This window comes from Grammomys surdaster, unplaced genomic scaffold, assembly GCF_004785775.1.
Source record: "Grammomys surdaster isolate TR1022 unplaced genomic scaffold, NIH_TR_1.0 772, whole genome shotgun sequence".
NCBI classification, from domain to species: Eukaryota; Metazoa; Chordata; class Mammalia; order Rodentia; family Muridae; genus Grammomys; species Grammomys surdaster.
Window position 1 is genome coordinate 4,493 of NW_021605191.1, and position 10,892 is coordinate 15,384.

General features: G+C 40.9%; 1 pseudogene; it reads left to right on the plus strand.

Annotated features, from left to right (window-relative positions):
- The first annotated feature begins 1,450 nt into the window (after positions 1 to 1,450).
- Positions 1,451 to 4,010, plus strand: LOC114633879 (annotated as a pseudogene).
- The last annotated feature ends 6,882 nt before the right edge of the window (positions 4,011 to 10,892 follow it).

The window sequence follows — 10,892 nt, forward strand, 5'->3', positions numbered from 1 at the left end:
AGTGTTATTTACTTCCTTCTTGTAGTCCTCTAGCATCATCATTAGAAATGATTTTAGATCTGGTTCTTGTTTTCCTGGTGATATGGGGAGTTCAGGACTTTCTAATGTGGGAGAACTAGGTTCTGATAATGGCAAGTACCTTGGGTTGCTGGTGCTTGTGTTCTTGCGCTTGCCTTTCGCCATCTGGATCACCTTTGTGCTATCAGAGCTGTCTCTGACTGGGGCCTGTCTTTCCTATTATCTAGGTTGTGTCAGAACTGTTTGGGATGGGTTTTGCTGCTTGAGTTAGAGATGAGGCCCAAGATGTGCTCGGTGCTCAGGTGGAAACCGGAAGGGGCCGGGGCTCCGGGTCAGGAGCGGATTCCTGGATCCCAATGAGTCCCAGTGGGTCCCAGTGGGTCCCAGTTGCTCCCTGATTGGGGGCGAGCACTGCCACCTCCTAGCCTAAGAAACTGCTTGAGCTAGCTTGAGCCACGGAGAGCCCCGCTCCCTCTAGGTTCTGTGAGATTGGGTGCAGAGCTGACTCCTGGGATCTGCTCTGGCACAGACCGGAAGGAACCCACGCTCCGGGCCCTGGAGTGAACTCCTGGGTCCCAGTGGGTCCTAGCCACTCCCTGTTCGGGGGCAAGCACTGCCACCTCCTAGCCCAAGACCCTGCTTGGCACAGAGGTCCTGCGAGCCCCGCTTCCTCTGGAGTCTGCGAGATTGGGTGCAGAGCTGCCTCCTGGGATCCGCGAGTGCTCGGGCCCCGACAGGATGGAGCCCGCTCCAGGCCAGGAGCGAATTCCTGGGTCCCAGTGGGTCCCTGTTGCTCCCTGTTTGGGGTGAGTGCTGCTTTTTCCTTACCTGGGATGCTGCGTGAGTTCAAGCTCCTGGGAGTCCCTGTTTTTCTTGGTTTTCTGCGGTTGGGTACGGAGCTGCTGCCTGCGACCTGCTCTAGGCTCCGTTCCAAACCGGAAGTCCCTAGAATGCCGTTTTACAAATACCCCAATATTAATTTATCCTCAAATCTACTGATAAAAATCTTGTTAATTTCCAGGTCAGAGGTATTACAATGGTACTGATGAGAATATTGATTCATAACTACATTGATGAATATACTAGTTATTTGTTTTGGAGATTTCTGATGTTAAAGTTTAAATTGGTTTTTAGTTTGTAATTTTAACACAGCATGTTGTATGCTGGACCTCAACTCACTGTGTAATTAAATACAACCTGGATCTTCTAGCTTGTACCTTTTGACTATTGGCATAAGAAATGTACCACATCCCTCCTTGTTTTCCTTTTTAAGTTTTAGAGGGTGTGCTGTAGCTTTCAACAAACCCTTCATAGATGAGGAGAGCAGATTATCTACTAATAAAGAAGTTTAAGTTTTATAAACTTTGTATTGAAAGTAAACTCTTTTCTCACTCTTTCCGCAGGAGCCTTCTGACTAGAGAGACCTTAGAGGATGCGTGTTCAGAATCCACCCACACTCCAGAAGCTGGCAAGGCAGACTCAGCTGAGACATGAAGCTTTGGCCATATCCTCTCTGGAGGACCTGCCCCCTGAACTCTTCCCAGCACTGTTCAAAGATGCCTTCACTGGCAGACACACCAAGCTCATGAAGGCAATGGTGGAATCCTGGCCTTTCCCCTGTCTCCCCGTGGGGGCATTGATGAAGACACCTGACCTGGAAACATTGCAAGCTGTTCTAGATGGAGTAGACATGTGACTGACAAGAGAGTTTCACCCCAGGTAAGCAATATCCAATTACTGGAGACTGGAGCAAGTGGAGTACACAGTAGACCTTTCAAGGAAGACTGGCTTGGTTATAAGTAGATCAGATGCTTCTGATGGTATCCTCATGTGTGGATACAGCATTCTTGAAAGCTATTGTTTATTTGTACTAAGGACATTTGAGTATGGATTAAAGCTAAGAGTAGCAAGATAAAGCCTCACAGTAGAAAAAGCCTATGCCTGGCATTCTCACAGCCACTAATGAAGGGACTTAGTAGAAATGTACATTATCTTAGTGGAAGGAAAGTGGTCAGGTCTACATATTCAGCTCAGGGAAACCTTTTTACATGCACAAATGCACGTTCCACACTTGGTGCTGAAAAAACACACACTTTGGCAGGTGTAGAGCTGAATTTATAGACATAGTTAAAGCTGACTCTGTCTTGTCATGTCTGTTAAGACTTCATGTCTTTTAAATGCAAGAGGCAAAACCTTCAGACTCTTGACTTGAGGAATGTGAATCATGCCTTCTGGAACACATGGTTTGGTGAAGAGGAGTGTGACTATTTAACAGAAATCGCAGATGAGAAGCAAGTAGTGAAGGTCCTTCCAAGATATGGGCTGAAGGACTGTCTGAGTGTGGTAGTTGACTTTTGCCTCTATTACCATCTGAATAAAGAAGCATGCTTATTGCAGTGGGCTCAGCAAAGAGAGGCCTACATAAATTTCTGCTGTGTGAAGATGAAGATCTGGGCTCTGCCTGTCTATGTTATCCAAGGAATTTTGGAGGTTTTCCATCCAAAGCACGTAGAGGAATTTGAGCTCAACACAGAGTGGACTGGATACACAGTGTCACATTTTACTCCTTGCTCCAGGCAAATGAGACATCTTCAGGCATTGTTCTTGGCACCCACCTACAACAACACCATTAACCATGGAAGGAACACTAGTGCTGGAAAACAGAAGTATATAAACATGTTCATTTCTCAGATCTCCAATCTCAAAGGTCTCCAGCATCTCTCCTAGAATGGCTTGTGCTTTCTCAGAGACCATAGGAAGCAGCTCTTCAGGTAAGGAAGAATAGTGAGCTGGGTGAGCTACTAAAGTAAATATTTCCATTTTATTTTAACGATACTGGTACATGATGCCTGCCTTTTACTGGGAACATGTAGGGAGTCATTAGAACATGGTAGTTATGTGTAGTGTGAATTAAGTTCTCAAATGGGCAGTTATGAAGCAGAGAAATGAACTGAGGTAAGGAGTAGGTCAAATCTGGTCAGGATGCAATTTAATTCATCTGGAAATCAAGGCTACCCAATCAATACAAAACAAACAGAAGGGAGAATGTAGGTAAGAATCTCAGGTACTTATCCACACAGTGAGAATGTTTGCTATGTTTTCAGGTCTGTGAGAACAGCCTCCAGTATGCACCTATTTTCCCACATGGGTGAGATGTTTGGGCCCAATTAGTGCTGAGTGCATGTGACAGGGCAGAAAAGTGCGGGTTTGTAAATGACAAGAGTGATTGTGCAGAGTTTATGATGGAATTGATATTCTGCTTGAGAATGAGGCCAGGAGATGAACTATAGGATTGACTTGACTCAGCAGGATCCTACAAGACACCTTAGATTATGTTCTTGATTATTTGGACAAACTTACCTCGAGGCACCTACCTCCTAGGTGCCTGAGGAAGCCCTGGGAGACCCTCTGTATCACTCACTACCAAATTTTACAGTCAGACTTGGACTCCTTTTTCCTGTTTTCAGAGGCTCTTTCTGCTCAAACATCTGGACATGTGAGGCACAGTCTTGTTGAGTTTAAATATTATGCCTCTCCAAGTTCTCCTAGAAAATCTGGCAGACACCTTGCAGTCCCCGGACTCAAAATTTGTAGGATGAATAACTCTAAACTCACTGTCCTTATACCTGCCTCAGACACTGCTCCCAGCTCACAAAGATCAGATTCTATGACAACAATTCCTCCATGCCCATCCTGAAGGATGTCTTGAGGCACACAGCCAACTTGAGCAGATTGAATGTGGGACAGTTCCCTGACCCTCTGGAGTGCTATGATAACTTGGGTGTCCTCTCCACAGAACTATTTGTCCAACTTAGTGTGGGGCTCATGAATACACTCATGGCATATGACAACCCAAGAGCATCTCCTTTGCAACAGAAATCTGTGTTAGATGTGGTGGGCCCTGTGTCTATGCACTAGGGCCCAGGATTTGTCCCTGCTGGCAGCAAATAATATTGGGTTCCAGGAAAATCCACAATACCACAAAACAATAATTATAGTCATATACCCATTTTTTAAACACACTTCCCTCAACTGATCTCTTAGAGTTGCAGACAAGACTCTGGAGCTAAGGCTGAATTGTGAACATTTCACAGGACCACCTATTCCAGGAAAAAAACAGAAAAGTACTGCTTGATATTGAACTCTGACTGAAGATATTTTGGCTAGCATCACAAAATAGTTCTAATTGACCATTAGTCTAATTGCTTGCAAGTGTAGCTTATGGTTGTGGAACTCCATAACATTAACAAACCTCAGAGCATACAGAACATAAAATGGTATGTAGTCAGCTTGACCTTTCTCTGAGACAGGGTGTGAGGAGAAAGATATAGGTATCTGAGAGACAGAAAGGATGTTTTAATGTCTTTCTCCACAACTCATTTCATCCTAGATGACCTTATGTATCCCACAATGGTTCCTTTACTTTTTCTCTCTCAATAATATGTATTAACCAGTAGTTAAGGAACAAAGTAGCTACAGCTCTGGTAGAGAGGAAGGCCTCATCAAATAAGGAACTATGAATTTTGCATCTGAAGAAATGGAAAGTTTTAGATATATCTCTGATCCAGGCTTCTCAGAGACTGTAACTTCAGACACTGCTCTGATGGTTGGAAACAAATGTATGTACAGTGACTGGATCTTGGAAGCTGAGCTTGCCATGGGGAATAGTTTGATAGACTCTGAGAACAGGGTCCTTGTGGAGTCATCAAGACAACTTGACAGTTTTGACTGGCTTCTGCCAGGACAGTTTAACTGGATGCCTTGTTGTGAACTTGCAAACTTTTTGTTCTTTACTGTAATATTTAGTAAATAAATAAAACATGAATCATTGGTTTAGATGTCATTACTTTTGTCTGAGCAGAATAAAGTAACTAAATTTAAGGATTCTGCAACCAATGCCCTCTGGAGAGAGTCCAAATGTAACACCAGGCCTGATAGAATTCAAAATCTTGGATAGGTGGATAAAGTTATCAGCTAAGGTGGTTCAGATATGGATGTCTAGGTAGGGCTGCATCACAAGAGAGTGATAAAAATATCCTCTATGTCTCTCATACTCCTTTTTTCTTCATCCCTCTACACTGTGTCTCCCTGTCTACCTGTTAACTTCACAGGCCTTGTTCCTTGGAACGTATGAACCTGCTGGAAGTTTGCTCACAATAAACTTCTTTCATGCTCTTTAGACAAACAAACAAAAGACCAAGGACCCATAGATGAAGAGAGAGGACTAATATTTTAGAACCACATGTTGTTTAAAAAGAAGACCAAAGATTAGTTTCAGAACTAATATCATCAGGTGGCTCTCAGCTGGAACTCGGGCTTCAGGTGGCAGGGTAATATTTTCAGGCATCTGTGGGTCCCTACTTTTACATGCACAATACATATGCATATATAACTAATTTAAAAAGTCTTGTGAAATACACTCCACAAATACTTCAAAAAATGAACTAATTAATTAAAATGGACATGTTCAGTAGCAAGGTGCTTGCCTGAGTTTTGTGTGGCTCCAGTGTTACTCCCCTACACCACACAATGAAGAGCATATGTGGAGAAATGGAAGAATAGTATGAGTTTGTATTAGGACATTTTCTGTCTGTTTGTCTGTCTTTCTGTCTATAGTCTGTCTATCTATCTATCTATCTATCTATCTATCTATCTATCTATCTATCATCTAGTCTATGAGTTCACAGTCATGCTGATACCTAGACCACACAGCAAGTACCCAACAAATAAATGAGGTAGAAATTCAGACCATTTTTCCATATGAATATAGATACAAAATACTAAATATTGATACAACCTATACCCTAGAAAAATCAAGAAAATAATCTTTTAACAAACCAAAAAGAGAGAGCCACATAGACATAATTCCACCTCTTACAATAAAAATAGCAGGAAGCAACAATCACTCTTCATTAAAAATATCTTTTAATATCAATGGATTCAATTCTCCAATAAAAAGACATACACTAACAGACTGGATATGTAAACAGGACCCAAAATTTTGCTGCATACAGGAAACACACCTCAGTGACAAAGACAGATAATACCTCAGAGTAAAAGGCTGGAAAACAATTTTCAAACCAAATAGTCCCAAGAAAAAAGTTGGAGTAGCCATTCTAATATCAAATAAGATTGATTTTCAACCAAATTTTATCAAAAAAGATAAGAGAGGAAACTTCATACTCATCAAAGGAAAAAAATACCAAGACAAACTCTCAATTCTGAATATCTATGTTCTAAATGTAAGGGTGTCAGGGGCAGCCCTGCTTATACACTGAAGGCCTAAAATCAGCCATACGCCTAAAATCAGCAATAGGCCTGTCATACATGTATACTAACACCAAGTCTTGGGTCTCTGTGGAAAAACATTGAAACAGATGACTATAAGCTATTGTAAACAGGGAGCTTTCATGGAAATTTACCAGCCAGAGGAGTCATAGACCTTGTAAATAGGTAGCCTTGGCAGACAATACCAACTTTGATAAGGACAAGTGAATAATAGGCAGAGTCATAATGATCTGTCCCATGAACCTTCACCAAGCGGACACTCTGTTCTGGAAGAAATCTGTACTCCCCCTGAACAATCTGTATTCCCCCTGAACACCCACATTCCTTCATCATCCCCTTCCCCACACCCTGCCTTTAAGTGTATATAACCTGTGTGTGCAAAAGTAAAAATTGCGATCTGATCAGATTATAGACAGATCATCATTTCCTTGTGTTGGCCTGTTCTCCACTTTCTTTTTCAGGTGATCTCCTGGACCCCTGTTTAATGCCCTGCTGGCCAGGACATAAGGTCACTCACACTCCTAAAAGGAACTTTACTAAAGCTCAAAGCACTCATTGCACCTCACACAATAATAATAGGAGACTTGAACACCCCACTCTCATCAATGTACTGATCATGGAAACAGAAACTCAGCAGAGATACAATGAAACTAACAGAAGTTATGGAACAAATTAATTTAATAGATATCTATAGAACATTTCATCCTAAAACAAAAGACTATGCCTTCTGGCTGGGCAGTGGTGGTGCACACCTTTAATCCCAGCACTTGGGAGGCAGAGGCAGGCAGATTTCTGAGTTCAAGGCCAGTCTGGTCTACAGAGTGACTTCAAGGACATCCATGGCTACACAGAGAAACCATGTCTTTAAAAAAAAAAAAAAAGAATATGCCTCCTTTCCAGCATTTCATAGTACCATCTTCAAAATTGACCATATAATTGGTAACAAAAGAGGCCTCAACAGATACAAGATGACTGAATTAATCCCATGCACCCTACCAGATAACCATGGACTAAGACTGGTGGTCAATAACAACAAAAACAATAGAAAGTACAACTACACATGGAAAATGAGCAACACTCTACTCAGTTATAACTTGTCAAGGACAAAATAAAGAAAGAAATGAAAGATTTTTAGAATTCAATGAGGAGGATGGCACAACATATCTAAATTTATGGGACACAGTGAAAGCAGTGGTAAGAGGAAAACTCATAGCTCTGAGTGTCTATAAAAAGAAAATGGAGAGAGCATACACTAGCAGCTTGACATCACACCTGAAAGCTCTAGAATAAAAAGGAGCAAATACACCCAAGAGGAGTAGATGTCAAAAAGTAATCAAACTTATGACTGAAATCAACCAAATAGAAACAAAATGAACTATATAAAAGAACCAACAAAACCAGGGGCTGGTTCTTTGAGAAAATCAATAAGATAGATAAACCCTTAGGCAGAGTAACCAGTGGGCAAAGAGAGAATATCCAAATTAACAAAATCAAAAATGAAAAGGGAGACATAACAACAGAAACTGAGGAAATGCAAAGAAAATCATCAGATCCTACTACAAAAGCCTATTCTCAACAAAACTGGAAAATCTGGATGAGGTGGACAATTTTCTACACAGATACCAGGTACCAAAGTTAAATCAGTAGCAGATAAACCACCTAAAATGTTCCATAATCAGTAAAGAAATAGAAGCAATCAAACAAAGCCAAGGACTAGATGGTTTTAGTGCAGAGTTCTATCAGACCTTCAAAGAAGACCTAAAATCAATATTTTTCCAACTATTCCACAAAATAGAAACAGAAGGAACACTACCCAATTTATTCTATGAACCCACAATTATACTTACACATAAACCACACAAAGATCCAAGAAAGAAAAAGAAGTTCAGACCAATTTCACTTATGAATATCAGTGCAAAAATACTCAGTAAAATTCTTCCAAACCAAATCCAAGAAGACATCAAACAATCATCTATCATGGTCAAGTAACTTTCATTCAGGGATGTAGGGATAGTTCAATATATATAAATCCATCAACATAATCCACTATATAAGCAAACTCAAAGAAAAAAACTCGATCATTTCATTAGATGCTGAGAAAGCATTTGACAAAATCCAACACCTCTTAACACTCAGCTCCCATTGTTGGTATTTGGTTGGATGAGACAGAATTGTTTTAAGGAGTCTAGGCCAGACTCAGTTTGGGGTCCACACTTCATCAGTCTCCTGAAGCTTATACCACCACCAGCTCTCATGCTGTTCTGTAGATGATGGCTGTCTTAGTTCATTTGTATTTTGGTGTGTCAGCAGGGGGCGTGCATGTAAAGGTGTGATGGCTAGAATCTGAAGTGGTTTCTCTCATTACATCTGTGGGTCTCATTACAGAATTCAGACTTGGCAACAAGTGACATTCCCCTCTGCACCAACTTACTGGCTCTAAAATTCTCTTAAGGTTTTTATTTAGGAATTTATTTGTTTTGTGTTTTGGAGTTTTTTGATTGTTTGTATTTACTGGGTTTGTCTGTTTAACAGCTCTGGTTATACACAACGCTGATTTTGACATCAGAGGTTCAACTGCTTCTACCCCTTTAACACTAGGTTTAAAACCTGTACCTGAGTCACCTGGTTAACTACCCCTTGTTTCTTTCTTTGCTGGTTTTGTTGTTTAGAGACAGGGTTTGTTTAAGAGCCCTAGATTTCCTACAAGACACTGTTGTCCAGTCTGGCTTGAACCTCAAAAATCCCCCTTCCTCTGCCTCCTTAGTGCTGACATTAATGTCCTGTGCCACCTTTCCCAGGTCTGATTTACTTTTAGGAAAGATCCTCACTCCATAGGCTTCACTGGTGAGGAATTAGTTATTTAGATATGACTATCCCTCATCTTACTGAGTCAGTCAACCTTAGACTCCTGAGTGCAGTGATTAAATGTGTGTGACACCATTCTCAATATAGATCTATGTTTTAAGAAGATTTATTCTATGTTTAGTGGTCTTTTGCCTACAAATAAGAATGGGCAGCCCTCATGGGCCTGGCGCCCAAGACGGTCAGAAGAGGATTTTAGATTTGCTGGAACTGGAGTCACAGATCATTTCAAGCCACCATTTAGGTAATAAGAATAGAAGATTAACAGGTGTTCATTCTTGCTAAACCAACTCTCCAGCTAAAACCCACTCCAGAGTTCATTGCCTTGAGAAAGGCTGTTGGTTTGATTCTACCTGACATACTCTCTGTTTCCTGGGGGAGCCAAGGGCTTGTTTCCATTTCAAAAGTAGGTATTATAGGTCTCAGGACAGTCTTCAGCTTACACATTGGCTGAACATGACCTTGACCTGAACCTCGTATCTCAAACTTCCAATGTTGAGCTTACCAGCATGCCCCATCATGTCTGCTGCATGGAGAGTTGGAGGGAAGACTCCCTGCATGTTGGGTAGCTCCCTGACAACAAAGTACACATACGCTACCCCAGCTACAATAGTAATGTAATCAAGACATGCTCCTGTCCCACAATTTGAGTGGCTGCTGCTGCAGTTTATTGACAGAGCATCCACTTCAGTCCTTGAGCTTCAGTACATATTCCTGTCTCTGACTCAGTATTCTGTCCCAAATCCAGTGAAAAAGCATATCTTTGAATTATTTTATGTCTCTAATCAGCAAGAGATTAAACCTTGAGCTGAAGGAAAATGAGAATGACTCTGGTCACATGAATAAAATCCAGCCAGATATGGTTATTCACAACAGTAATCCTAGCAGTAAGAAGGATTCAGAGGCAGGAGGATTGCTAGAACTTAGCCTTCTAAAACAACCTTGGTTTCAGAGCATGATCCAGTCTCTGGAAGAAATTTAAAAATTAAGTAAACCTTATGCAAATGAAAAAACAAACCAACAAACTTGGTGTTGTATGGTTAATTAACAATTGGAATGTTTGTATTTATCCAAAATCTTTTGAGTGTGTGGGGATGAGTGCCAAGTATTTGATCACAAGTCCTTCTGATTCAATCCATTAAATGATGGGATGTTTGATCTAGAATTTAAATGGTATAGATTAAAATAGGATATTTAATTCCAGTTTGGGGTTGGAGGGTGTGGCTACAATAGGCAGGGGTGAGCAGAGAGGTATATAAAGGCTTCAGTGGAGCCAGTGAACATACTCAGAGACCTGAAGCCTGGATAACTGCCTACTTCAGCTGGGACTCGGAGAACTCTCAGTAGTACTCATAACTGGTATGAAATGATATCCCCTTGCGTCATGCAGTTTGATGTAGAGGACTTTAGACTGCTTTAGAGGAATACATTGAAGGCCTTGGTTTTCATTCCAAAAGAAATTTTAGCCTCATCTCCAATATATTTCTATGTTATCTTGCATATTTCATTAATGTTCTTGATATAATTTTTTTGAGACAAGATTCTGTATTTTGTCCAAAGTCTCTTAGAACTAGCAATGTAGCTCTGTGTAAGCAGGAAATAATGTCATTTTGACTAACATGGTTCCCCACCCCCTTTTTCCTTTACTGAAATGATAGTGTTTTGTTTTGTTTTTTTTTTTTTTGTGAGATTCTGGATCACACTGTAGACCTGAAGATCGTGTA